The 27,233-nt window shown below is 33.1% G+C and overlaps 2 long non-coding RNA genes across 2 annotated transcripts in view; one reads left to right on the forward strand and one right to left on the reverse strand.

Moving 5' to 3' along the window:
• LOC127716176 (uncharacterized) lies at window positions 1-27,208 on the forward strand. Its single transcript, XR_007988796.1, has 4 exons — window positions 1-66; window positions 23,503-23,651; window positions 25,600-25,747; window positions 26,526-27,208. It is a non-coding gene; the product is annotated as an uncharacterized LOC127716176 (long non-coding RNA).
• The window catches only part of LOC127716175 (uncharacterized), a 151,609-nt gene that overhangs the window by 16,528 nt on the left and 107,848 nt on the right, over window positions 1-27,233 (reverse strand). The window lies entirely within an intron of this gene.

A 27,233-nucleotide genomic window follows, 5' to 3' on the forward strand; every position in this document is an offset into this window, starting at 1 on the left:
TGTGTCATGCATAGACTAATTGAACTGGTGTTTTTGGTGTTTCAATTTGAACAGGTTGATTTGCAGGTAGGAAAATTAAACTAAAATCTGCTCGTATTTCTTGTTACGCGCAACGTTAATCAGCCAAGGGAAGGCTTGGGGAACGACTATTTAACTTTAAGGGATGGGGTGGGGGTGGTTATGTTTTATTTTCATTATGATGTTTTTGTTTTCGTACTTCACAAGCATCAAATCATTAATGATTTTGTTGTTGTTAAGAAATTACAATTAAATGTGATGCTAAAAGGGTCGTTTCGTATATAAAAACGTTATATAAGAATATTATATATCTTCTCTCAAAACAAAGAAACAAAAAGTAAACTTAAGATGGATAGGGGGTCTTAATTAGAATCCATAGAATTTTTTAATAATTTTTCAAAATGTAGTTTTTATCATGTTTTTTACCAAAATATAATAAAAGAATGGGTCACCGGACTTTTTTTCACGCTACAGATTGTGCAAAATTGTCTGATTTTGTATAGATTATGCATGGAAAATCCAATTTTGTGTGATAAAAAGAAAACTATACCATAGAATTTTAAGATAAAATGTTAAAAGATAGCTCTTTTAACATGCTTTCAGATAAGAAAAAGAAAATATGGGGTCACCGGACTTGTTTTCTTGCTACCTATTAAAATAGGTAAATTCACAACTCTTTCTATATAAAAATTACTTTATCTGAGTTATCTCTCCTTATGTGGCAAAGTTGAAAAAAAAAAATGAATCAAACAAAAATATAGTGGTTTTTTAGAAAATGAAGCCGTAAATATGATAAAACACATAATTTTCTATATTAACATGAATATGTCTTACACATAAATTACATACTACTCTCAAAATTTGCACATATCATAAAAGATCTAGACCAATTGTTATCTGCTACTTCAAAATCCAAGATGGAGGAAGACACCCGAGCCATCTTAAGACAAAAAGAAACCCAAATATATCAAGACAAAACAAAACAACTAAAACGAAAAGAGGTCGGATTAATAAAAATAAATTCAGAATGATACAGTGCTGTAAAGGAGTAATCACTGGTATTGTTAAAATTATTGACACTGAAGAAGGCTATTTGTTAAGCCGAAATATTTGTCAACACGATTTATTAACAACATCTTCGTATAATACCATCTTATATTAGTATCGTTGTGCAAATCTCTAGACTTATATATATATATATATATATATACAAGTCTAAACTGAAAACAATGTTCAAACCTATGAATGCGTTGGATAAAAACCGCAATTTTTATACGCGTGCATGCAAAACAAATTTCTTGGTAGAGGGGTATAAATACAGCATAAACAACATTTTCCAAAAGACCAAATGAGTGAAAAAGTATATTTTAACAAAACGCATTTGACTAGCAGGTCGAACAACTGATGTTCTTAAACCCTTCTGACTGCCATTGGCGATTGCCAAATAAACGGATCACAAGATGTATCAAAACAGATCTTATTATTAAATTGTTACCAAACAGAAAACAATGAACTTGCGGAAAAGATGGTATACCGCAAACATGAGGTGCAAAAATTTGTACACCATATCCGGATTTCGACAATTAATGTCTCTTCAGTGATGTTAGGAATCGAAACGGTATTTGGAAGGCCATATAATTTACCTCAATTTAGGATAGACTCTTGAATTTTGAAAGAGTCAAAATAGGATGAACGGATCATATAAACCCGAAGGCAAATATAATACAAGCCCAAACGAAAAAATATAAACAAGTCTAAATTGAAAACAACGTTCAAACCTATGATTGCGTTGGATAAAAACCGCAATTTTTATACGTGTGCATCCAAAACAAATTTCTTGGTAGAGGTGTCTAAATACAGCACAAACAACATTTTCCAAAATACCAAATGAGTGAAAAAGTATATTTTAACAAAACGCATTTGACTAGCAGGTCGAACAACTTATGTTCTTAAACCCTACTGACTGCCATTGGCGATTGCCAAATAAACGGATCACAAGATGTTACAAAACAGATCTTATCATTAAATTATTACCAAACAGAAAACAATAAACTTGCGGAAAAAATGGTATACCGCAAACATGAGATGCAAAAATTTGTACACCATATCCGGATTTCGACAATTAATGTCTCTTCAGTGATGTTAGGAATCGAAACGGTAAATGGAAGACCATATAATTTACCTCAATTTAGGATAGACTCTTGAATTTTGAAAGAGTCAAAATAGGATGAACGGATCATATAAACCCGAAGGCAAATATAATACAAGCCCTAACGAAAAAATATAAACAAGTCTAAATTGAAAACAACGTTCAAACCTATATATAAATGCGTTTTGTTAAAATATACTTTTTCACTCATTTGGTTTGTGCTGTATTTAGACCCCTCTACATAGAAATTTGTTTTGCATGCACACGTATAAAAATTGCGGTTTTTATCCAACGCAATCATAGGTTTGAACGTTGTTTTCAATTTAGACTTGTTTATATTTTTTCGTTTGGGCTTGTATTATATTTGCCTTCGGGTTTATATGATCCGTTCATCCTATTTTGACTCTTTCAAAATTTAAGAGTTTATCCTAAATTGAGGTAAATTATATGGCCTTCCAAATACTGTTTCGATTCCTAACATCACTGAAGAGACATTAATTGTCGAAATCCGGATATGGTGTACAAAAACCTTTGCACCTTTTGTTTGCGGTATACCATCTTTTCCGCAAGTTTATTGTTTTCTGTTTAGTATTAAATTTATAATTAAGATCCATTTATTATATCGGTGATCCGTTTATTTGGCAATCGCCAATGGCAGTCAGCAGGGTTTAAGAACATCAGTTGTTCGACCTGCTAGTCAAATGCGTTTTGTTAAAATATACTTTTTCACTCATTTGGTCTTTTGGAAAATGTTGTTTGTGCTGTATTTAGACCCCTCTACATAGAAATTTGTTTTGCATGCACACGTATAAAAATTGCGGTTTTTATCCAACGCAATCATAGGTTTGAACGTTGTTTTCAATTTAGACTTGTTTATATATTTTCGTTTGGGCTTGTATTATATTTGCCTTCGGTTTTATATGATCCGTTCATCCTATTTTGACTCTTTCAAAATTTAAGAGTTTATCCTAAATTGAGGTAAATTATATGGCCTTCCAAATACCGTTTCGATTCCTAACATCACTGAAGAGACATTAATTGTCGAAATCCGGATATGGTTTACAAAAAATTTTGCACCTTTTGTTTGCGGTATACCATCTTTTCCGCAAGTTTATTGTTTTCTGTTTAGTATTAAATTTATAATTAAGATCCATTTATTACATCGGTGATCCGTTTATTTGGCAATCGCCAATGGCAGTCAGCAGGGTTTAAGAACATCAGTTGTTCGACCTGCTAGTCAAATGCGTTTTGTTAAAATATACTTTTTCACTCATTTGGTCTTTTGGAAAATGTTGTTTGTGCTGTATTTAGACCCCTCTACATAGAAATTTGTTTTGCATGCACACGTATAAAAATTGCGGTTTTTATCCAACGCAATCATAGGTTTGAACGTTGTTTTCAATTTAGACTTGTTTATATATTTTCGTTTGGGCTTGTATTATATATGCCTTCGGGTTTATATGATCCGTTCATCCTATTTTGACTCTTTCAAAATTTAAGAGTTTATCCTAAATTGAGGTAAATTATATGGCCTTCCAAATACCGTTTCGATTCCTAACATCACTGAAGAGACATTAAGTGTCGAAATCCGGATATGGTGTACAAAAACCTTTGCACCTTTTGTTTGCGGTATACCATCTTTTCCGCAAGTTTATTGTTTTCTGTTTAGTATTAAATTTATAATTAAGATCCATTTATTACATCGGTGATCCGTTTATTTGGCAATCGCCAATGGCAGTCAGCAGGGTTTAAGAACATCAGTTGTTCGACCTGCTAGTCAAATGCGTTTTGTTAAAATATACTTTTTCACTCATTTGGTCTTTTGGAAAATGTTGTTTGTGCTGTATTTAGACCCCTATACATAGAAATTTGTTTTGCATGCACACGTATAAAAATTGCGGTTTTTATCCAACGCAATCATAGGTTTGAACGTTGTTTTCAATTTAGACTTGTTTATATTTTTTCGTTTGGGCTTGTATTATATTTGCCTTCGGGTTTATATGATCCGTTCATCCTATTTTGACTCTTTCAAAATTTAAGAGTTTATCCTAAATTGAGGTAAATTATATGGCCTTCCAAATACCGTTTCGATTCCTAACATCACTGAAGAGACATTAATTGTCGAAATCCGGATATGGTGTACAAAAACCTTTGCACCTTTTGTTTGCGGTATACCATCTTTTCCGCAAGTTTATTGTTTTCTGTTTAGTATTAAATTTATAATTAAGATCCATTTATTACATCGGTGATCCGTTTATTTGGCAATCGTCAATGGCAGTCAGCAGGGTTTAAGAACATCAGTTGTTCGACCTGCTAGTCAAATGCGTTTTGTTAAAATATACTTTTTCACTCATTTGGTCTTTTGGAAAATGTTGTTTGTGCTGTATCTAGACCCCTCTACATGGACATTTGTTTTGCATGCACACGTATAAAAATTGCAGTTTTTATCCAACGCAATCATAGGTTTGAACGTTGTTTTCAATTTAGACTTGTTTATATTTTTTCGTTTGGGCTTGTATTATATATGCCTTCGGGTTTATATGATCCGTTCATCCTATTTTGACTCTTTCAAAATTTAAGAGTTTATCCTAAATTGAGGTAAATTATATGGCCTTCCAAATACCGTTTCGATTCCTAACATCACTGAAGAGACATTAATTGTCGAAATCCGGATATGGTGTACAAAAACCTTTGCACCTTTTGTTTGCGGTATACCATCTTTTCCGCAAGTTTATTGTTTTCTGTTTAGTATTAAATTTATAATTAAGATCCATTTATTACATCGGTGATCCGTTTATTTGGCAATCGCCAATGGCAGTCAGCAGGGTTTAAGAACAACAGTTGTTCGACCTGCTAGTCAAATGCGTTTTGTTAAAATATACTTTTTCACTCATTTGGTCTTTTGGAAAATGTTGTTTGTGCTGTATTTAGACCCCCCTACATAGAAATTTGTTTTGCATGCACACGTATAAAAATTGCGGTTTTTATCCAACGCAATCATAGGTTTGAACGTTGTTTTCAATTTAGACTTGTTTATATTTTTTCGTTTGGGCTTGTATTATATTTGCCTTCGGGTTTATATGATCCGTTCATCCTATTTTGACTCTTTCAAAATTTAAGAGTTTATCCTAAATTGAGGTAAATTATATGGCCTTCCAAATACCGTTTCGATTCCTAACATCACTGAAGATACATTAAGTGTCGAAATCCGGATATGGTGTACAAAAACCTTTGCCCCTTTTGTTTGCGGTATACCATCTTTTCCGCAAATTTATTGTTTTCTGTTTAGTATTAAATTTATAATTAAGATCCATTTATTACATCGGTGATCCGTTTATTTGGCAATCGCCAATGGCAGTCACCCTTGTTTAGGAACATCAGTTGTTCGACCTGCTAGTCAAATGCGTTTTGTTAAAATATACTTTTTCACTCATTTGGTCTTTTGGAAAATGTTGTTTGTGCTGTATTTAGACCCCTCTATATAGAAATTTGTTTTGCATGCACACGTATAAAAATTGCGGTTTTTATCCAACGCAATCATAGGTTTGAACGTTGTTTTCAATTTAGACTTGTTTATATATTTTCGTTTGGGCTTGTATTATATTTGCCTTCGGGTTTATATGATCCGTTCATCCTATTTTGACTCTTTCAAAATTTAAGAGTTTATCCTAAATTGAGGTAAATTATATGGCCTTCCAAATACCGTTTCGATTCCTAACATCACTGAAGAGACATTAATTGTCGAAATCCGGATATGGTGTACAAAAACCTTTGCACCTTTTGTTTGCGGTATACCATCTTTTCCGCAAGTTTATTGTTTTCTGTTTAGTATTAAATTTATAGTTAAGATCCATTTATTACATCGGTGATCCGTTTATTTGGCAATCGTCAATGGCAGTCAGCAGGGTTTAAGAACATCAGTTGTTCGACCTGCTAGTCAAATGCGTTTTGTTAAAATATACTTTTTCACTCATTTGGTCTTTTGGAAAATGTTGTTTGTGCTGTATTTAGACCCCTCTACATAGAAATTTGTTTTGCATGCACACGTATAAAAATTGCGGTTTTTATCCAACGCAATCATAGGTTTGAACGTTGTTTTCAATTTAGACTTGTTTATATTTTTTCGTTTGGGCTTATATTATATTTGCCTTCGGGTTTATATGATCCGTTCATCCTATTTTGACTCTTTCAAAATTTAAGAGTTTATCCTAAATTGAGGTAAATTATATGGCCTTCCAAATACCGTTTCGATTCCGAACATCACTGAAGAGACATTAATTGTCGAAATCCGGATATGGTGTACAAAAACCTTTGCACCTTTTGTTTGCGGTATACCATCTTTTCCGCAAGTTTATTGTTTTCTGTTTAGTATTAAATTTATAATTAAGATCCATTTATTACATCGGTGATCCGTTTATTTGGCAATCGTCAATGGCAGTCAGCAGGGTTTAAGAACATCAGTTGTTCGACCTGCTAGTCAAATGCGTTTTGTTAAAATATACTTTTTCACTCATTTGGTCTTTTGGAAAATGTTGTTTGTGCTGTATCTAGACCCCTCTACATGGAAATTTGTTTTGCATGCACACGTATAAAAATTGCAGTTTTTATCCAACGCAATCATAGGTTTGAACGTTGTTTTCAATTTAGACTTGTTTATATTTTTTCGTTTGGGCTTGTATTTTATATGCCTTCGGGTTTATATGATCCGTTCATCCTATTTTGACTCTTTCAAATTTTAAGAGTTTATCCTAAATTGAGGTAAATTATATGGCCTTCCAAATACCGTTTCGATTCCTAACATCACTGAAGAGACACTAATTGTCGAAATCCGGATATGGTGTACAAAAACCTTTGCACCTTTTGTTTGCGGTATACCATCTTTTCCGCAAGTTTATTGTTTTCTGTTTAGTATTAAATTTATAATTAAGATCCATTTATTACATCGGTGATCCGTTTATTTGGCAATCGTCAATGGCAGTCAGCAGGGTTTAAGAACATCAGTTGTTCGACCTGCTAGTCAATTGCGTTTTGTTAAAATATACTTTTTCACTCATTTGGTCTTTTGGAAAATGTTGTTTGTGCTGTATTTAGACCCCCCTACATAGAAATTTGTTTTGCATGCACACGTATAAAAATTGCGGTTTTTATCCAACGCAATCATAGGTTTGAACGTTGTTTTCAATTTAGACTTGTTTATATTTTTTCGTTTGGGCTTGTATTATATTTGCCTTCGGGTTTATATGATCCGTTCATCCTATTTTGACTCTTTCAAAATTTAAGAGTTTATCCTATGTTGAGGTAAATTATATGGCCTTCCAAATACCGTTTCGATTCCTAACATCACTGAAGAGACATTAAGTGTCGAAATCCGGATATGGTGTACAAAAACCTTTGCCCCTTTTGTTTGCGGTATACCATCTTTTCCGCAAGTTTATTGTTTTCTGTTTAGTATTAAATTTATAATTAAGATCCATTTATTACATCGGTGATCCGTTTATTTGGCAATGGTCAATGGCAGTCAGCAGGGTTTAGGAACATCAGTTGTTCGACCTGCTAGTCAAATGCGTTTTGTTAAAATATACTTTTTCACTCATTTGGTCTTTTGGAAAATGTTGTTTGTGCTGTATTTAGACCCCTCTACATAGAAATTTGTTTTGCATGCACACGTATAAAAATTGCGGTTTTTATCCAACGCAATCATAGGTTTGAACGTTGTTTTCAATTTAGACTTGTTTATATTTTTTCGTTTGGGCTTGTATTATATTTGCCTTCGGGTTTATATGATCCGTTCATCCTATTTTGACTCTTTCAAAATTTAAGAGTTTATCCTAAATTGAGGTAAATTATATGGCCTTCCAAATACCGTTTCGATTCCTAACATCACTGAAGAGACATTAATTGTCGAAATCCGGATATGGTGTACAAAAACCTTTGCACCTTTTGTTTGCGGTATACCATCTTTTCCGCAAGTTTATTGTTTTCTGTTTAGTATTAAATTTATAATTAAGATCCATTTATTACATCGGTGATCCGTTTATTTGGCAATCGTCAATGGCAGTCAGCAGGGTTTAAGAACATCAGTTGTTCGACCTGCTAGTCAAATGCGTTTTGTTAAAATATACTTTTTCACTCATTTGGTCTTTTGGAAAATGTTGTTTGTGCTGTATCTAGACCCCTCTACATGGAAATTTGTTTTGCATGCACACGTATAAAAATTGCGGTTTTTATCCAACGCAATCATAGGTTTGAACGTTGTTTTCAATTTAGACTTGTTTATATTTTTTCGTTTGGGCTTGTATTATATATGCCTTCGGGTTTATATGATCCGTTCATCCTATTTTGACTCTTTTAAAATTTAAGAGTTTATCCTAAATTGAGGTAAATTATATGGCCTTCCAAATACCGTTTCGATTCCTAACATCACTGAAGAGACATTAATTGTCGAAATCCGGATATGGTGTACAAAAACCTTTGCACCTTTTGTTTGCGGTATACCATCTTTTCCGCAAGTTTAATGTTTTCTGTTTAGTATTAAATTTATAATTAAGATCCATTTATTACATCGGTGATCCGTTTATTTGGCAATCGCCAATGGCAGTCAGCAGGGTTTAAGAACATCAGTTGTTCGACCTGCTAGTCAAATGCGTTTTGTTAAAATATACTTTTTCACTCATTTGGTCTTTTGGAAAATGTTGTTTGTGCTGTATTTAGACCCCCCTACATAGAAATTTGTTTTGCATGCACACGTATAAAAATTGCGGTTTTTATCCAACGCAATCATAGGTTTGAACGTTGTTTTCAATTTAGACTTGTTTATATTTTTTCGTTTGGGCTTCTATTATATTTGCCTTCGGGTTTATATGATCCGTTCATCCTATTTTGACTCTTTCAAAATTTAAGAGTTTATCCTAAATTGAGGTAAATTATATGGCCTTCCAAATACCGTTTCGATTCCTAACATCACTGAAGAGACATTAAGTGTCGAAATCCGGATTTTCTGTACAAAAACCTTTGCACCTTTTGTTTGCGGTATACCATCTTTTCCGCAAGTTTATTGTTTTCTGTTTAGTATTAAATTTATAATTAAGATCCATTTATTACATCGGTGATCCGTTTATTTGGCAATCGCCAATGGAAGTCAGCAGGGTTTAAGAACATCAGTTGTTCGACCTGCTAGTCAAATGCGTTTTGTTGAAATATACTTTTTCACTCATTTGGTCTTTTGGAAAATGTTGTTTGTGCTGTATCTAGACCCCTCTACATGGAAATTTGTTTTGCATGCACACGTATAAAAATTGCGGTTTTTATCCAACGCAATCATAGGTTTGAACGTTGTTTTCAATTTAGACTTGTTTATATTTTTTCGTTTGGGCTTGTATTATATATGCCTTCGGGTTTATATGATCCGTTCATCCTATTTTGACTCTTTCAAAATTTAAGAGTTTATCCTAAATTGAGGTAAATTATATGGCCTTCCAAATACCGTTTCGATTCCTAACATCACTGAAGAGACATTAAGTGTCGAAATCCGGATATGGTTTACAAAAACCTTTGCACCTTTTGTTTGCGGTATACCATCTTTTCCGCAAGTTTATTGTTTTCTGTTTAGTATTAAATTTATAATTAAGATCCATTTATTACATCGGTGATCCGTTTATTTGGCAATCGTCAATGGCAGTCAGCAGGGTTTAAAAACATCAGTTGTTCGACCTGCTAGTCAAATGCGTTTTGTTAAAATATACTTTTTCACTCATTTGGTCTTTTGGAAAATGTTGTATGTGCTGTATTTAGACCCCCCTACATAGAAATTTGTTTTGCATGCACACGTATAAAAATTGCGGTTTTTATCCAACGCAATCATAGGTTTGAACGTTGTTTTCAATTTAGACTTGTTTATATTTTTTCGTTTGGGCTTGTATTATATTTGCCTTCGGGTTTATATGATCCGTTCATCCTATTTTGACTCTTTCAAAATTTAAGAGTTTATCCTAAATTGAGGTAAATTATATGGCCTTCCAAATACCGTTTCGATTTCTAACATCACTGAAGAGACATTAAGTGTCGAAATCCGGATTTTCTGTACAAAAACCTTTGCACCTTTTGTTTGCGGTATACCATCTTTTCCGCAAGTTTATTGTTTTCTGTTTAGTATCAAATTTATAATTAAGATCCATTTATTACATCGGTGATCCGTTTATTTGGCAATCGCCAATGGCAGTCAGCAGGGTTTAAGAACATCAGTTGTTCGACCTGCTAGTCAAATGCGTTTTGTTAAAATATACTTTTTCACTCATTTGGTCTTTTGGAAAATGTTGTTTGTGCTGTATCTGGACCCCTCTACATGGAAATTTGTTTTGCATGCACACGTATAAAAATTGAGGTTTTTATCCAACGCAATCATAGGTTTGAACGTTGTTTTCAATTTAGACTTGTTTATATTTTTTCGTTTGGGCTTGTATTATATTTGCCTTCGGGTTTATATGATCCGTTCATCCTATTTTGACTCTTTCAAAATTTAAGAGTTTATCCTAAATTGAGGTTAATTATATGGCCTTCCAAATACCGTTTCGATTCCTAACATCACTGAAGAGACATTAAGTGTCGAAATCCGGATATGGTGTACAAAAACCTTTGCACCTTTTGTTTGCGGTATACCATCTTTTCCGCAAGTTTATTGTTTTCTGTTTAGTATTAAATTTACAATTAAGATCCATTTATTACATCGGTGATCCGTTTATTTGGCAATCGTCAATGGCAGTCAGTAGGGTTTAAGAACATCAGTTGTTCGACCTGCTAGTCAAATGCGTTTTGTTAAAATATACTTTTTCACTCATTTGGTCTTTTGGAAAATGTTGTTTGTGCTGTATCTAGACCCCTCTACATGGAAATTTGTTTTGCATGCACACGTATAAAAATTGCGGTTTTTATCCAACGCAATCATAGGTTTGAACGTTGTTTTCAATTAAGACTTGTTTATATTTTTTCGTTTGGGCTTGTATTATATATGCCTTCGGGTTTATATGATCCGTTCATCCTATTTTGACTCTTTCAAAATTTAAGAGTTTATCCTAAATTGAGGTAAATTATATGGCCTTCCAAATACCGTTTCGATTCCTAACATCACTGAAGAGACATTAAGTGTCGAAATCCGGATATGGTGTACAAAAACCTTTGCACCTTTTGTGTGCGGTATACCATCTTTTCCGCAAGTTTATTGTTTTCTGTTTAGTATTAAATTTATAATTAAGATCCATTTATTACATCGGTGATCCGTTTATTTGGCAATCGTCAATGGCAGTCAGTAGGGTTTAAGAACATCAGTTGTTCGACCTGCTAGTCAAATGCGTTTTGTTAAAATATACTTTTTCACTCATTTGGTCTTTTGGAAAATGTTGTTTGTGCTGTATCTAGACCCCTCTACATGGAAATTTGTTTTGCATGCACACGTATAAAAATTGCGGTTTTTATCCAACGCAATCATAGGTTTGAACGTTGTTTTCAATTTAGACTTGTTTATATTTTTTCGTTTGGGCTTGTATTATATATGCCTTCGGGTTTATATGATCCGTTCATCCTATTTTGACTCTTTCAAAATTTAAGAGTTTATCCTAAATTGAGGTAAATTATATGGCCTTCCAAATACCGTTTCGATTCCTAACATCACTGAAGAGACATTAATTGTCGAAATCCGGATATGGTGTACAAAAACCTTTGCACCTTTTGTTTGCGGTATACCATCTTTTCCGCAAGTTTATTGTTTTCTGTTTAGTATTAGATTTATAATTAAGATCCATTTATTACATCGGTGATCCGTTTATTTGGCAATCGCCAATGGCAGTCAGCAGGGTTTAAGAACATCAGTTGTTCGACCTGCTAGTCAAATGCGTTTTGTTAAAATATACTTTTTCACTCATTTGGTTTGTGCTGTATTTAGACCCCCCTACATAGAAATTTGTTTTGCATGCACACGTATAAAAATTGCGGTTTTTATCCAACGCAATCATAGGTTTGAACGTTGTTTTCAATTTAGACTTGTTTATATTTTTTCGTTTGGGCTTGTATTATATTTGCCTTCGGGTTTATATGATCCGTTCATCCTATTTTGACTCTTTCAAAATTTAAGAGTTTATCCTAAATTGAGGTTAATTATATGGCCTTCCAAATACCGTTTCGATTCCTAACATCACTGAAGAGACATTAAGTGTCGAAATCCGGATATGGTGTACAAAAACCTTTGCACCTTTTGTTTGCGGTATACCATCCTTTCCGCAAGTTTATTGTTTTCTGTTTAGTATTAAATTTACAATTAAGATCCATTTATTACATCGGTGATCCGTTTATTTGGCAATCGTCAATGGCAGTCAGCAGGGTTTAAGAACATCAGTTGTTCGACCTGCTAGTCAAATGCGTTTTGTTAAAATATACTTTTTCACTCATTTGGTCTTTTGGAAAATGTTGTTTGTGCTGTATCTAGACCCCTCTACATGGAAATTTGTTTTGCATGCACACGTATAAAAATTGTGGTTTTTATCCAACGCAATCATAGGTTTGAACGTTGTTTTCAATTTAGACTTGTTTATATTTTTTCGTTTGGGCTTGTATTATATATGCCTTCGGGTTTATATGATCCGTTCATCCTATTTTGACTCTTTCAAAATTTAAGAGTTTATCCTAAATTGAGGTAAATTATATGGCCTTCCAAATACCGTTTCGATTCCTAACATCACTGAAGAGACATTAATTGTCGAAATCCGGATATCGTGTACAAAAACCTTTGCACCTTTTGTTTGCGGTATACCATCTTTTCCGCAAGTTTGTTGTTTTCTGTTTAGTATTAGATTTATAATTAAGATCCATTTATTACATCGGTGATCCGTTTATTTGGCAATCGCCAATGGCAGTCAGTAGGGTTTAAGAACATCAGTTGTTCGACCTGCTAGTCAAATGCGTTTTGTTAAAATATACTTCTTCACTCATTTGGTCTTTTGGAAAATGTTGTTTGTGCTGTATCTAGACCCCTCTACATTGAAATTTGTTTTGCATGCACACGTATAAAAATTGCGGTTTTTATCCAACGCAATCATAGGTTTGAACGTTGTTTTCAATTAAGACTTGTTTATATTTTTTCGTTTGGGCTTGTATTATATTTGCCTTTGGGTTTATATGATCCGTTCATCCTATTTTGACTCTTTCAAAATTTAAGAGTTTATCCTAAATTGAGGTAAATTATATGGCCTTCCAAATACCGTTTCGATTCCTAACATCACTGAAGAGACATTAAGTGTCGAAATCCGGATATGGTGTACAAAACCTTTGCACCTTTTGTTTGCGGTATACCATCTTTTCCGCAAGTTTATTGTTTTCTGTTTAGTATTAAATTTATAATTAAGATCCATTTATTACATCGGTGATCCGTTTATTTGGCAATCGTCAATGGCAGTCAGCAGGGTTTAAGAACATCAGTTGTTCGACCTGCTAGTCAAATGCGTTTTGTTAAAATATACTTTTTCACTCATTTGGTCTTTTGGAAAATGTTGTTTGTGCTGTATCTAGACCCCTCTACATGGAAATTTGTTTTGCATGCACACGTATAAAAATTGTGGTTTTTATCCAACGCAATCATAGGTTTGAACGTTGTTTTCAATTTAGACTTGTTTATATTTTTTCGTTTGGGCTTGTATTATATATGCCTTCGGGTTTATATGATCCGTTCATCCTATTTTGACTCTTTCAAAATTTAAGAGTTTATCCTAAATTGAGGTTAATTATATGGCCTTCCAAATACCGTTTCGATTCCTAACATCACTGAAGAGACATTAAGTGTCGAAATCCGGATATGGTGTACAAAAACCTTTGCACCTTTTGTTTGCGGTATACCATCTTTTCCGCAAGTTTATTGTTTTCTGTTAAGTATTAAATTTATAATTAAGATCCATTTATTACATCGGTGATCCGTTTATTTGGCAATCGCCAATGGCAGTCAGCAGGGTTTAAGAACATCAGTTGTTCGACCTGCTAGTCAAATGCGTTTTGTTAAAATATACTTTTTCACTCATTTGGTCTTTTGAAAAATGTTGTTTGTGCTGTATCTAGACCCCTCTACATAGAAATTTGTTTTGCATGCACACGTATAAAAATTGCGTTTTTTATCCAACGCAACATAGGTTTGAACGTTGTTTTCAATTTAGACTTGTTTATATTTTTTCGTTTGGGCTTGTATTATATTTGCCTTCGGGTTTATATGATCCGTTCATCCTATTTTGACTCTTTCAAAATTTAAGAGTTTATCCTAAATTGAGGTAAATTATATGGCCTTCCAAATACCGTTTCGATTCCTAACATCACTGAAGAGACATTAAGTGTCGAAATCCGGATATGGTGTACAAAAAACTTTGCACCTTTTGTTTGCGGTATACCATCTTTTCCGCAAGTTTATTGTTTTCTGTTTAGTATTAAATTTATAATTAAGATCCATTTATTACATCGGTGATCCGTTTATTTGGCAATCGCCAATGGCAGTCAGCAGGGTTTAAGAACATCATTTGTTAGACCTGCTAGTCAAATGCGTTTTGGTAAAATATACTTTTTCACTCATTTGGTCTTTTGAGAAATGTTGTTTGTGCTGTATCTAGACCCCTCTACATAGAAATTTGTTTTGCATGCACACGTATAAAAATTGCGGTTTTTATCCAACGCAACATAGGTTTGAACGTTGTTTTCAATTTAGACTTGTTTATATTTTTTCGTTTGGGCTTGTATTATATTTGCCTTCGGGTTTATATGATCCGTTCATCCTATTTTGACTCTTTCAAATTTTAAGAGTTTATCCTAAATTGAGGTAAATTATATGGCCTTCCAAATACCGTTTCGATTCCTAACATCACTGAAGAGACATTAATTGTCGAAAATCCGGATATGGTGTACCAAAACCTTTGCACCTTTTGTTTGCGGTATACCATCTTTTCCGCAAGTTTATTGTTTTCTGTTTAGTATTAAATTTATAATTAGGATCCATTTATTACATCGGTGATCCGTTTATTTGGCAATCGCCAATGGCAGTCAGCAGGGTTTAAGAACATCAGTTGTTCGACCTGCTAGTCAAATGCGTTTTGTTAAAATATACTTTTTCACTCATTTGGTCTTTTGGAAAATGTTGTTTGTGCTGTATTTAGACCCCTCTACATAGAAATTTGTTTTGCATGCACACGTATAAAAATTGCGGTTTTTATCCAACGCAATCATAGGTTTGAACGTTGTTTTCAATTTAGACTTGTTTATATTTTTTCGTTTGGGCTTGTATTATATTTGCCTTTGGGTTTATATGATCCGTTCATCCTATTTTGACTCTTTCAAAATTTAAGAGTTTATCCTAAATTGAGGTAAATTATATGGCCTTCCAAATACCGTTTCGATTCCTAACATCACTGAAGAGACATTAATTGTCGAAATCCGGATATGGTGTACAAAAACCTTTGCACCTTTTGTTTGCGGTATACCATCTTTTCCGCAAGTTTATTGTTTTCTGTTTAGTATTAAATTTATAATTAAGATCCATTTATTACATCGGTGATCCGTTTATTTGGCAATCGCCAATGGCAGTTAGCAGGGTTTAAGAACATCAGTTGTTCGACCTGCTAGTCAAATGCGTTTTGTTAAAATATACTTTTTCACTCATTTGGTCTTTTGGAAAATGTTGTTTGTGGTGTATTTAGACCCCTCTACATAGAAATTTGTTTTGCATGCACACGTATAAAAATTGCGGTTTTTATCCAACGCAATCATAGGTTTGAACGTTGTTTTCAATTTAGACTTGTTTATATTTTTTCGTTTGGGCTTGTATTATATTTGCCTTCGGGTTTATATGATCCGTTCATCCTATTTTGACTCTTTCAAATTTTAAGAGTTTATCCTAAATTGAGGTAAATTATATGGCCTTCCAAATACCGTTTCGATTCCTAACATCACTGAAGAGACATTAATTGTCGAAATCCGGATATGGTGTACAAATACCTTTGCACCTTTTGTTTGCGGTATACCATCTTTTCCGCATGTTTATTGTTTTCTGTTTAGTATTGAATTGATAATTAAGATCCATTTATTACATCGGTGATCCGTTTATTTGGCAATCGCCAATGGCAGTCAGCAGGGTTTAAGAACATCAGTTGTTCGACCTGCTAGTCAAATGCGTTTTGTTAAAATATACTTTTTCACTCATTTGGTCTTTTGGAAAATGTTGTTTGTGCTGTATTTAGACCCCTCTACATAGAAATTTGTTTTGCATGCACACGTATAAAAATTGCGGTTTTTATCCAACGCAATCATAGGTTTGAACGTTGTTTTCAATTTAGACTTGTTTATATTTTTTCGTTTGGGCTTGTATTATATTTGCCTTCGGGTTTATATGATCCGTTCATCGTATTTTGACTCTTTCAAAATTTAAAAGTTTATCCTAAATTGAGGTAAATTATATGGCCTTCCAAATACCGTTTCGATTCCTAACATCACTGAAGAGACATTAATTGTCGAAATCCGGATATGGTGTACAAAAACCTTTGCACCTTTTGTTTGCGGTATACCATCTTTTCCGCAAGTTTATTGTTTTCTGTTTAGTATTAAATTTATAATTAAGATCCATTTATTACATCGGTGATCCGTTTATTTGGCAATCGCCAATGGCAGTCAGCAGGGTTTAAGAACATCAGTTGTTCGACCTGCTAGTCAAATGCGTTTTGTTAAAATATACTTTTTCACTCATTTGGTCTTTTGGAAAATGTTGTTTGTGCTGTATTTAGACCCCTCTACATAGAAATTTGTTTTGCATGCACACGTATAAAAATTGCGGTTTTTATTCAACGCAATCATAGGTTTGAACGTTGTTTTCAATTTAGACTTTTTTATATTTTTTCGTTTGGGCTTGTATTATATTTGCCTTCGGGTTTTTGTTCCGTTCATCCTATTTTGACTCTTTCAAAATTTAAGAGTTTATCCTAAATTGAGGTAAATTATATGGCCTTCCAAATACCGTTTCGATTCCTCACATCACTGAAGAGACATTAATTGTCGAAATACGGATATGGTGTACAAAAACCTTTGCACCTTGTGTTTGCGGTATACCATCTTTTCCGCAAGTTTATTGTTTTCTGTTTAGTATTAAATTTATAATTAAGATCCATTTATTACATCGGTGATCCGTTTATTTGGCAATCGCCAATGGCAGTCAGCAGGGTTTAAGAACATCAGTTGTTCGACCTGCAAGTCAAATGCGTTTTGTTAAAATATACTTTTTCACTCATTTGGTCTTTTGGAAAATGTTGTTTGTGCTTTATTTAGACCCCCCTACATAGAAATTTGTTTTGCATGCACACGTATAAAAATTGCGGTTTTTATCCAACGCAATCATAGGTTTGAACGTTGTTTTCAATTTAGACTTGTTTATATTTTTTCGTTTGGGCTTGTATTATATTTGCCTTCGGGTTTATATGATCCGTTCATCCTATTTTGACTCTTTCAAAATTTAAGAGTTTATCCTAAATTGAGGTTAATTATATGGCCTTCCTAATACCGTTTCGATTCCTAACATCACTGAAGAGACATTAAGTGTTCGAAATCCGGATATGGTGTACAAAAACCTTTGCACCTTTTGTTTGCGGTATACCATCTTTTCCGCAAGTTTATTGTTTTCTGTTTAGTATTAAATTTATAATTAAGATCCATTTATTACATCGGTGATCTGTTTATTTGGCAATCGCCAATGGCAGTCAGCAGGGTTTAAGAACATCAGTTGTTCGACCTGCTAGTCAAATGCGTTTTGTTAAAATATACTTTTTCACTCATTTGGTCTTTTGAAAAATGTTGTTTGTGCTGTATCTAGACCCCTCTACATAGAAATTTGTTTTGCATGCACACGTATAAAAATTGCGGTTTTTATCCAACGCAATCATAGGTTTGAACGTTGTTTTCAATTTAGACTTGTTTATATATTTTCGTTTGGGCTTGTATTATATTTGCCTTTGGGTTTATATGATCCGTTCATCCTATTTTGACTCTTTCAAAATTTAAGAGTTTATCCTAAATTGAGTTAAATTATATGGCCTTCCAAATACCGTTTCGATTCCTAACATCACTGAAGAGACATTAATTGTCGAAATCCGGATATGGTGTACAAAAACCTTTGCACCTTTTGTTTGCGGTATACCATCTTTTCCGCAAGTTTATTGTTTTCTGTTTAGTATTAAATTTATAATTAAGATCCATTTATTACATCGGTGATCCGTTTATTTGGCAATCGCCAATGGCAGTCAGCAGGGTTTAAGAACATCAGTTGTTCGACCTGCAAGTCAAATGCGTTTTGTTAAAATATACTTTTTCACTCATTTGGTCTTTTGGAAAATGTCATTTGTGCTGTGTTTAGACCCCTCTCTTTAGAAATTTGTTTTACATGCACAAGTACAAAAATTTCGGTTTTTATCCAACGCAATCATAGGTTTGAACGTTGTTTTCAATTTAGACTTGTTTATATTTTTTCGTTTGGGCTTGTATTATATTTGCCTTCGGGTTTATATGATCCGTTCATCCTATTTTGACTCTTTCAAAATTTAAAAGTTTATCCTAAATTGAGGTAAATTATATGGCCTTCCAAATACCGTTTCGATTCCTAACATCACTGAAGAGACATTAATTGTCGAAATCCGGATATGGTGTACAAAAACCTTTGCACCTTTTGTTTGCGGTATACCATCTTTTCCGCAAGTTTATTGTTTTCTGTTTAGTATTAAATTTATAATTAAGATCCATTTATTACATCGGTGATCCGTTTATTTGGCAATCGCCAATGGCAGTCAGCAGGGTTTAAGAAAATCAGTTGTTCGACCTGCTAGTCAAATGCGTTTTGTTAAAATATACTTTTTCACTCATTTGGTCTTTTGGAAAATGTTGTTTGTGCTGTATTTAGACCCCTCTACATAGAAATTTGTTTTGCATGCACACGTATAAAAATTGCGGTTTTTATCCAACGCAATCATAGGTTTGAACGTTGTTTTCAATTTAGACTTTTTTATATTTTTTCGTTTGGGCTTGTATTATATTTGCCTTCGGGTTTTTGTTCCGTTCATCCTATTTTGACTCTTTCAAAATTTAAGAGTTTATCCTAAATTGAGGTAAATTATATGGCCTTCCAAATACCGTTTCGATTCCTAACATCACTGAAGAGACATTAATTGTCGAAATCCGGATATGGTGTACAAAAACCTTTGCACCTTTTGTTTGCGGTATACCATCTTTTCCGCAAGTTTATTGTTTTCTGTTTAGTATTAAATTTATAATTAAGATCCATTTATTACATCGGTGATCCGTTTATTTGGCAATCGCCAATGGCAGTCAGCAGGGTTTAAGAACATCAGTTGTTCGACCTGCTAGTCAAATGCGTTTTGTTAAAATATACTTATTCTCTCATTTGGTCTTTTGGAAAATGTTGTTTGTGCTGTATTTAGACCCCTCTACATAGAAATTTGTTTTGCATGCACACGTATAAAAATTGCGGTTTTTATCCAACGCAATCATAGGTTTGAACGTTGTTTTTAATTTAGACTTGTATATATATATATATATATATATATATAGAATGACTGAATAATAGCCAACGATAAATCTTACGGGGCGATGGATCATATAAATATGATACAGTACACTACAAAATATAATATATAACCAGTCTAAAAGGGTACAACATCACCAAAAAATGACAATAAACGAACAAATGTCACTATAAATATTTCGGATAACAGATATCCTTCATCAATATGAGCACGATGTAAAATGAATCAGATAAATCTATTCTGATTATTAAACTATAGCAATCTTGAATTCTAAACAATAAAAAAAGTGAAACAGTTTCACCCGAACATCATATGTAGAGACGCTAATAAATTTCTAAAATTTCCAAAAAACGACTCAAAGACATGCCTAAAATGAAAATAGAAATTATAGATATGAAATGGCACAACTTTAAAATTCCAAAATGACGTCAGTTAAGATGTTACAACAACTGCGTGTAAATACATTCCCAAAAGAACAGCACTGATCGATATAAGCTGGTAAAATATGACAAACAGAGGCTGCGTATTTATCATTCCAAATAAATAGCAGTTTTATAATGAAAAGAAAAAATAATAGTAAATTTGGGCTAAGGTTAAAAGTTGGACGACGATGCGTACTTGTATATCCCTACCAAATGAAAAGAACCCTCGTATTTAAACTAGTAAAATTCCAAAAATTCCAAAAGAATCCTTAAAACTGTAAGAGTCAAGTAAGGAAGCCGGAGTAACTGGAAACAAATGATGTCAGGAAAATGAGTGATGGTAGGGAAAATGAGTGACTCATTCTATGTTTTTTCATTTATGCCCTCTGTTCTTATCCAAAACCTTTCCCGAGCAAGTCTTTCGGCCCTTGACCAACCCTTGTTGTGGTCTATGATTGTGATTATAAGGTTTTTGAGATCAGCTTGGGCGTGCCCAATATATATATATGTGTTATACCTGGAGTTGTGAGTTCGAACCCCGCTCGTGGCAGGTCGTTTGACCTCAATTTTAATTAACTATGATTGTCAGTTTTCCTGCCGAAAATATCTCTGAGCACTCTGGCTTCCTCTTCCAATAAAAACTGACCGCCACGATATTTTATATAAAAGCCAATAGTGCTGAGAGTGAAGATAAACAGCAACAATAAATAAATCAAGGTTAAATGGTAGAACATTTAAATCGATAAATATACCAGTTTAGACACTCCATACATTTTTGTTGTTATTCAGGAACCTCGTTAGTGGTTTCATTTAAAAGGGGCAGTAGCTGTCAAATTAATTTTCACTGATTTGACTCAAATTCACATATTTGATTTATAACATACTTAAAAGTATATCCAACGTATAGTGTAATGGCCTGACCATTAAGTATAACCGACGATTGGGCTCAAGCAGAAAAGACTATCAGGTGCTGATACTTTAATCAAGAACCAATCTAACAAATGGTAAAAAGCTGAAAATACAAAATGAAATACAATTTTACAATGTGTTGAATTGATGTAATAATTTATGAAATGTCAAATGTAGATAAAAGCACAGTCCATAAAACGCGAAATTAAGCTGCAATTATAAAGGTGATGTTTCCAGTATATCACGGATAAAGAGTTCAAATATGTGATGAACGGTTTGAGGGCATCAAATACAAAGTTATTAATGTAACTCACTCTGTGGTTAGCCAAAAATTGTGTCCAAGATGAAGTTTGTCCTTAAATGTTCTCCAGTTTTGTGATGACCTTGCAGTTCAGTTCGAGATACGTGTAAGAAATGGAACAGTAACGATGATAACGATATTTTGAAGTTCTTATACGGTTTGAAGATGAATAATCCTCCTACTTCGGGAACAAATAAACAGATTAAGAATATAATCCAACGAACTATATGAATTGAGGAACGAGGTAACAGAATATATAGAAAGTCTAAAATAAACAATTGACAATGAATAGGCTCGATAATATGTATCAACATTTCGTGTGTATTTTAGTCTAGACGCCATCTAATTAACCATCGTGATGACCTCAGAGTACTGCCGACGGTCATATAACCCGATATAAACATAAACATAGATAAAAATACATAGCGAACTCGTGCAATTGGAATTTTCTAGGTCTGTTTGATTTCATGTTAAAGGTTAAACATATATCTTAATCATCGTTTTTACCTGTATAATAACTAGTTTTTGTGGACCGAATTAGTCAATGAAATGGTTTATCCTTGTTTCACTTTCAATGTTGACATTCTTTTCCATGTAATAACTGAACACGCCTAATTCATGCGTAACCCATTTCTAGCTAAGGGGTTAAATAGAAGTTCATATGAATACGGATTCAATGAGGTCGAATTCACTTGCAAGTTAATAATTCATCAGCGATGTTTCTAAGCTTTTTTTGACAAAATTGAACCAAACTGGCTTCTGAAAGCGAATTATTATTTCACTATAATTTCACTTTCATTAATTGAAGAAAATAAAATCATATCTCAATGTTTTGTATATCTCGTAGCTAGTGCTCCTTTAATAATATAAATTTGTTCGTCAATAAGATATGTTGGTGTTGCTGTGCTAATTGCTTAACAAACAGTGGCAACTATGTCATGTGCGTTTAGGGCTTGCACATATAAACAGTAATTTTACTGGTATAAAGAAGAACATATGATATGATCAGAAATGAGAAAACAAATTTTCACCAGAAACTAACGGACGCAATTGTAAACAGCGACATATTACTGTACGGCCTTGACAATGAGGGAAATTGATACCGTATAGTAGGAAATAAAAGGCCCAGGCATAAAATGAACGAAAAATAATAATTGCACACAGCTACCAAAGCCAATCTCAGGATAACAAGCTTCTGACTTTGGACAAGTGCATAAAAATGTGGCGGGGTAAAACATGTGTGTATTCTAACCTAGGACAGGAGTGTAACAGGACAATATAAACACGAATTATTGAAATCAGGGATAAAGAGCTTGACTTATTCAATTGGTTCTACGCACAAACACAAAAAACTGACCTAAGAGTGCCCGAAATAAGTGAATGCTAATTGAAAGCACAATTTCAACAAAACAAAACACATGTTTTTCTAGACTAAAATATCAATTATAAGTACACCTACAACGGATGTTGTGTAAATAGATCATTTTCAGTTTGAGAAAAGCATGACCTTGTGTATAACGACAATATAAGAGGCGACAGGGTGGTGGACAATTTTATATAAGTCTTAATTACTTGACAGCAACAAATGTCTTGTTTTGTTTAACACAACTAAAACTAAAAGCAATGTTGGGACTGATAAATACAAGGTTAAAAAATATCACTACAATGTTAAATTAATAACCTTTAAGACTAAGATTATTCAATACTTAAATATCAATCAGTACACATCCAATGTATTTAAACAAAATGTCACAAACAGTTTGCAATGCCAAAATATAAATATCGACATAATGTAGCACTGTAAATTGTAACAGCTGTATAGCAGTAATATACCGTTATGTTTTGATTTCGTGATAACTAAATCAATGATTGTACCGATACAAACAATGTTCAAAGATTTTATTGCAGTGTTAAATTGACAAATTTCATAATAATTTTATTTAAAGAATAAGTTTACACGTATCGTATCTAAGTTTACGGGCTCTATAAACAACATCACCGTAAAAATCAGGATGTGATATCTCGTTTACTTTTATTTTGTATGGGCTATGAAGGAATAAAATAAAAAAAAGTAAACAATGAAACTGTTATGAAAGTTTACTTTTTCAGGACATGCAGATTACACAGGCTGTTTTGTAGATTCCGATCCAATCAGAAAGTGTCCTTATGTATATAGAGGCACACACTTTTTAACCTTGACTATAGACTTCTGTATACTTGGATGCGCAGATGATGGGTTTAAATATGCCGGTATGCAGGTAATTGTTACATAAATTTACATGTTATTGATGTTTCATAATACATGTAGTATTTCCATGATTTGATTTGCAGAAAACAATCACGTGGTATTTAAATGTGATAATTTTATGTCCAAATACAACGCAACATCCACACTGAACATGAACGCTTTTCTGATAATCTTATAATAATTCGTGGGGATATTTTAGGTAGATTGGGTATCTATTTTAGCATCCCTTGTAGGCATGTTGGAAAATTACTTTTTCGGTTTAAAAATATGTTACCAAGTATCATTCAATATACACCTGAAACATCTAAAACTTGAAATTCTAAGATAAAATTATAAAAAAATTAGGTAAGGTATATGTATTTAAAAAGTTTCATACAAAAGCTTTTAAAATCAAGGGCAGATAACTAAATTGAATTTTCTAGGTCATTAGTTTCTGTTTTTTTGTATTTTTCTAGAAAATAAGGCCCTTGACCCCTTTTTCTATTTATTATTTAGGAAGTATTGATGAAAAGCAATTTTCTTATTAAATGCTAACCAATTTTATCGTTAAAAGTTTCCTCAATAAGAAAAAAAAATCAAGTTTCCTCTATATAATCCATTTAAAATAACTTTGATATCGTTCATCTTAATGTATTTTAGCGATAAAACAATGTCCGTGACTGCTAATAATGGTCTCTTAAAATCCCCCCTTTAGAATTGCGTTTTAATTTGTGTCCAATCTGCAGATGATGCACTTTTGCATTATAAGTCGTGATTATCCATAATGAGTATCGCATTTAACTGGTTCAATGACTATTAGTCACATACATAATTTTGACGATATGGAAGAATAAAGGATATGGATATTTATTAATGACACAAAATCACTAGACATACACATGCAAAAAGCAAATAAAAAATAAAATGAACGGAAAGTCTGTTCATCGCCCAAAAGTTACAGTGAGGCCATCATTAGGTCTTCGTTTGAATTGCTTCTCGGTATGGATTTTGCTAATTATTCAAGGCTGTATGTTGACCTATGATTGCTTCAATCCAAGTCATTTGGACTCTGTTGGATGGTAACCTCATTTGCAATCACACCAAAACTCCTAAATAGCTTATATGGATCAACATATCTCTCTTCTTCAGTAGGAGTAGAATTCATTGCTAGATGTGTTTTTAACTGAGCATTATAAACATATCTTCGATTAATATTGTCGATTTATGAACGCAGCAATCAGTTAAAAACATTGGACAAACAATAAAAAAAACATTTAGAGCACAAAAGAGCAAAGGTCTGTGAACAAGATACCCAAAAGATGTAGAGTCCCGAACGATATCATGAAAATAACATTGACGATACCAATTTTACTGCACCAGATGTGCCTTTTCAACAATAAATGCCTTTTAATGCTCTAGACCAAAATATTAAAATATTAAAAACTCAATACATACGTTTAACAGCTGATTAACCCAAAAGGAAAATAAAATATAACCAAATCCGGACAGTGAACCTTTTGTATGAAGGCGATATATTCCTTAATTCAAGATAGTTTCTAATATTTTATAACAGAAAGTTTCAATCAAACAATAGATATCCATATTTTCATGCCAGTACCGAAAGACTGGATACTATGCTGATGATACCGACAGGGGCTAACAGTCCACCAACAGAGGTATCAACCCAGTGGCAGAAATCACATTAACATGACAGTTACTGCACCAGATGCGCATTTATGTCTCGTCAGTGATGCTCGGTGGACATATATTTAATAATTCCAAATCTAATACAAACATCGAAGAGCTGATCAATCAATAAACTTTCCTATGATAGAAGTCTAATGAAGCACTTTAAAATATACCAGCTTCAAATAAAGCAAGTACTTGAAAAATAAAATATTATAAGTTAGACAGTTTTCACCACAAAAAAAATAATTCTTTTTGTCTTTTTTTTTAAATCTCGTAATTGTCTTTTTCAGTCTCGGCAATGGTGCCATTGTGGTAATGACCCATACTTTGATCTTGCAAAACATCCAAATGTCAGCGATTCAGAATGTAATACACCGTGTTTTGGGAACTGGACACAAATGTGTGGTGCAGATTGGAGGCTATCTATATATCGTATTAGTACGCTTTCATTTAAGACTAAATTTTTCTGCACATTTTTTAGAAATATGTTTAACATTCGTTTTCATTTTACTTTCGAAACCATTTGCGTTTATAAGATAGAAAACCAACGCCACACAAAAACCTAAAAAAAGAGTCAAAAGGTCAAATTACAGCAGTCAACAATAGACAATACAAAATGTGTTCTTATACATTTCACTGAATCTAAAAAGGTTGTGATTATATTTGACAGAAGCTATCAAAGCTATGCTTGTAGAATTAATATTTCCCCTTAACATACTTTGACATATAGAATAGAGAATAGAAACGGGAAACTTGTCAAAGACATAACAACCCGACTAAAGAACAGCCCATGGCCAACAATGGGTCCTCAAAGCAGCGAGAAAATCCCACACGCTGTCCCCTAAACAATAATGTTTACTAGTTATGCGAAATATTCTTACTTTGCCATAAGAACACTCTCTATACACGAGCATCTGAATTATCGTCAATAATCTGATCGGACATGGCTGCGTAAATATCCCACGTAGCCTCTTTCATCATATTGTAGTTTTATATGGCTTCTTTCAGGTCATGAGAAACCTCTGAATTAAGTACAAGATTAAAAATAAGGATTGTTACATAACTAAAAACTTACAAAGTAAACACAATATCTAAATAAAGTATGAGATTTAACTCTTTGTGCCAATTCTTCAAAGATCTAACTCACGTTTGTGTTTGTAAAGTTAGTTGAATAATGTAACGATAAACAATAGACAAACTCAGATTTACATTGTAGGAGACGTCATAAGTGTTCCAACTTTTCAGCAGTATGGAACAGCATTCTACGGTAGAGCCATTTCAAGTCAGCCGTTGAAATCAAAATTTATACACAGTAATGGTTTGAAAGCGAAAGTTGACTGTGCGAAGGCATGTGGATATATCATTGACTGTAAAGTGTTTTCTATTTCCTCGCAGACTAAACATTGTCACCTGTTTGAAAAGACTATAAAGCTTTGTGATGCCAATATCACGGATCCAAATACGTCAGTCCATCTCCTTTTATGAACAGTTTATGGCTATCTTGATTATGTAGCTATCTTCCCAGTTTAAACGAACAAATTTTATAAAAAATGTCTAATACACAAGGTGCCCTCTATCATTTCGAGGTCCAGTCATCTTTTTGTTATTTCACTGTGCAATTTATGTTTTACTTTTACGACGAATACATGGCGAAGAAAGGCCATGGAGATAATTTTGTACATTGAAACCCTTATTTATATATGATAGTAGCAATACTAGCAAATGTTTGTTTTTCTTCATGTTTATTATCTTATATGAATTCATTCTCGAAGCATTGTATGTTTATTTCAGATATAGAAATAACCATACATGTAACCAGGAGGGTCTCGAGAAATGGGTTGGGCTTTCCTAAACCTCTTTGAAAACTATAAAGATTTTATTAAATTGTTTTTGAACATTTTTTTTAATATGGATATTCGCATTT

Source organism: Mytilus californianus, unplaced genomic scaffold, assembly GCF_021869535.1.
Source record: "Mytilus californianus isolate M0D057914Y unplaced genomic scaffold, xbMytCali1.0.p SCAF_9, whole genome shotgun sequence".
NCBI lineage: Eukaryota > Metazoa > Mollusca > Bivalvia > Mytilida > Mytilidae > Mytilus > Mytilus californianus.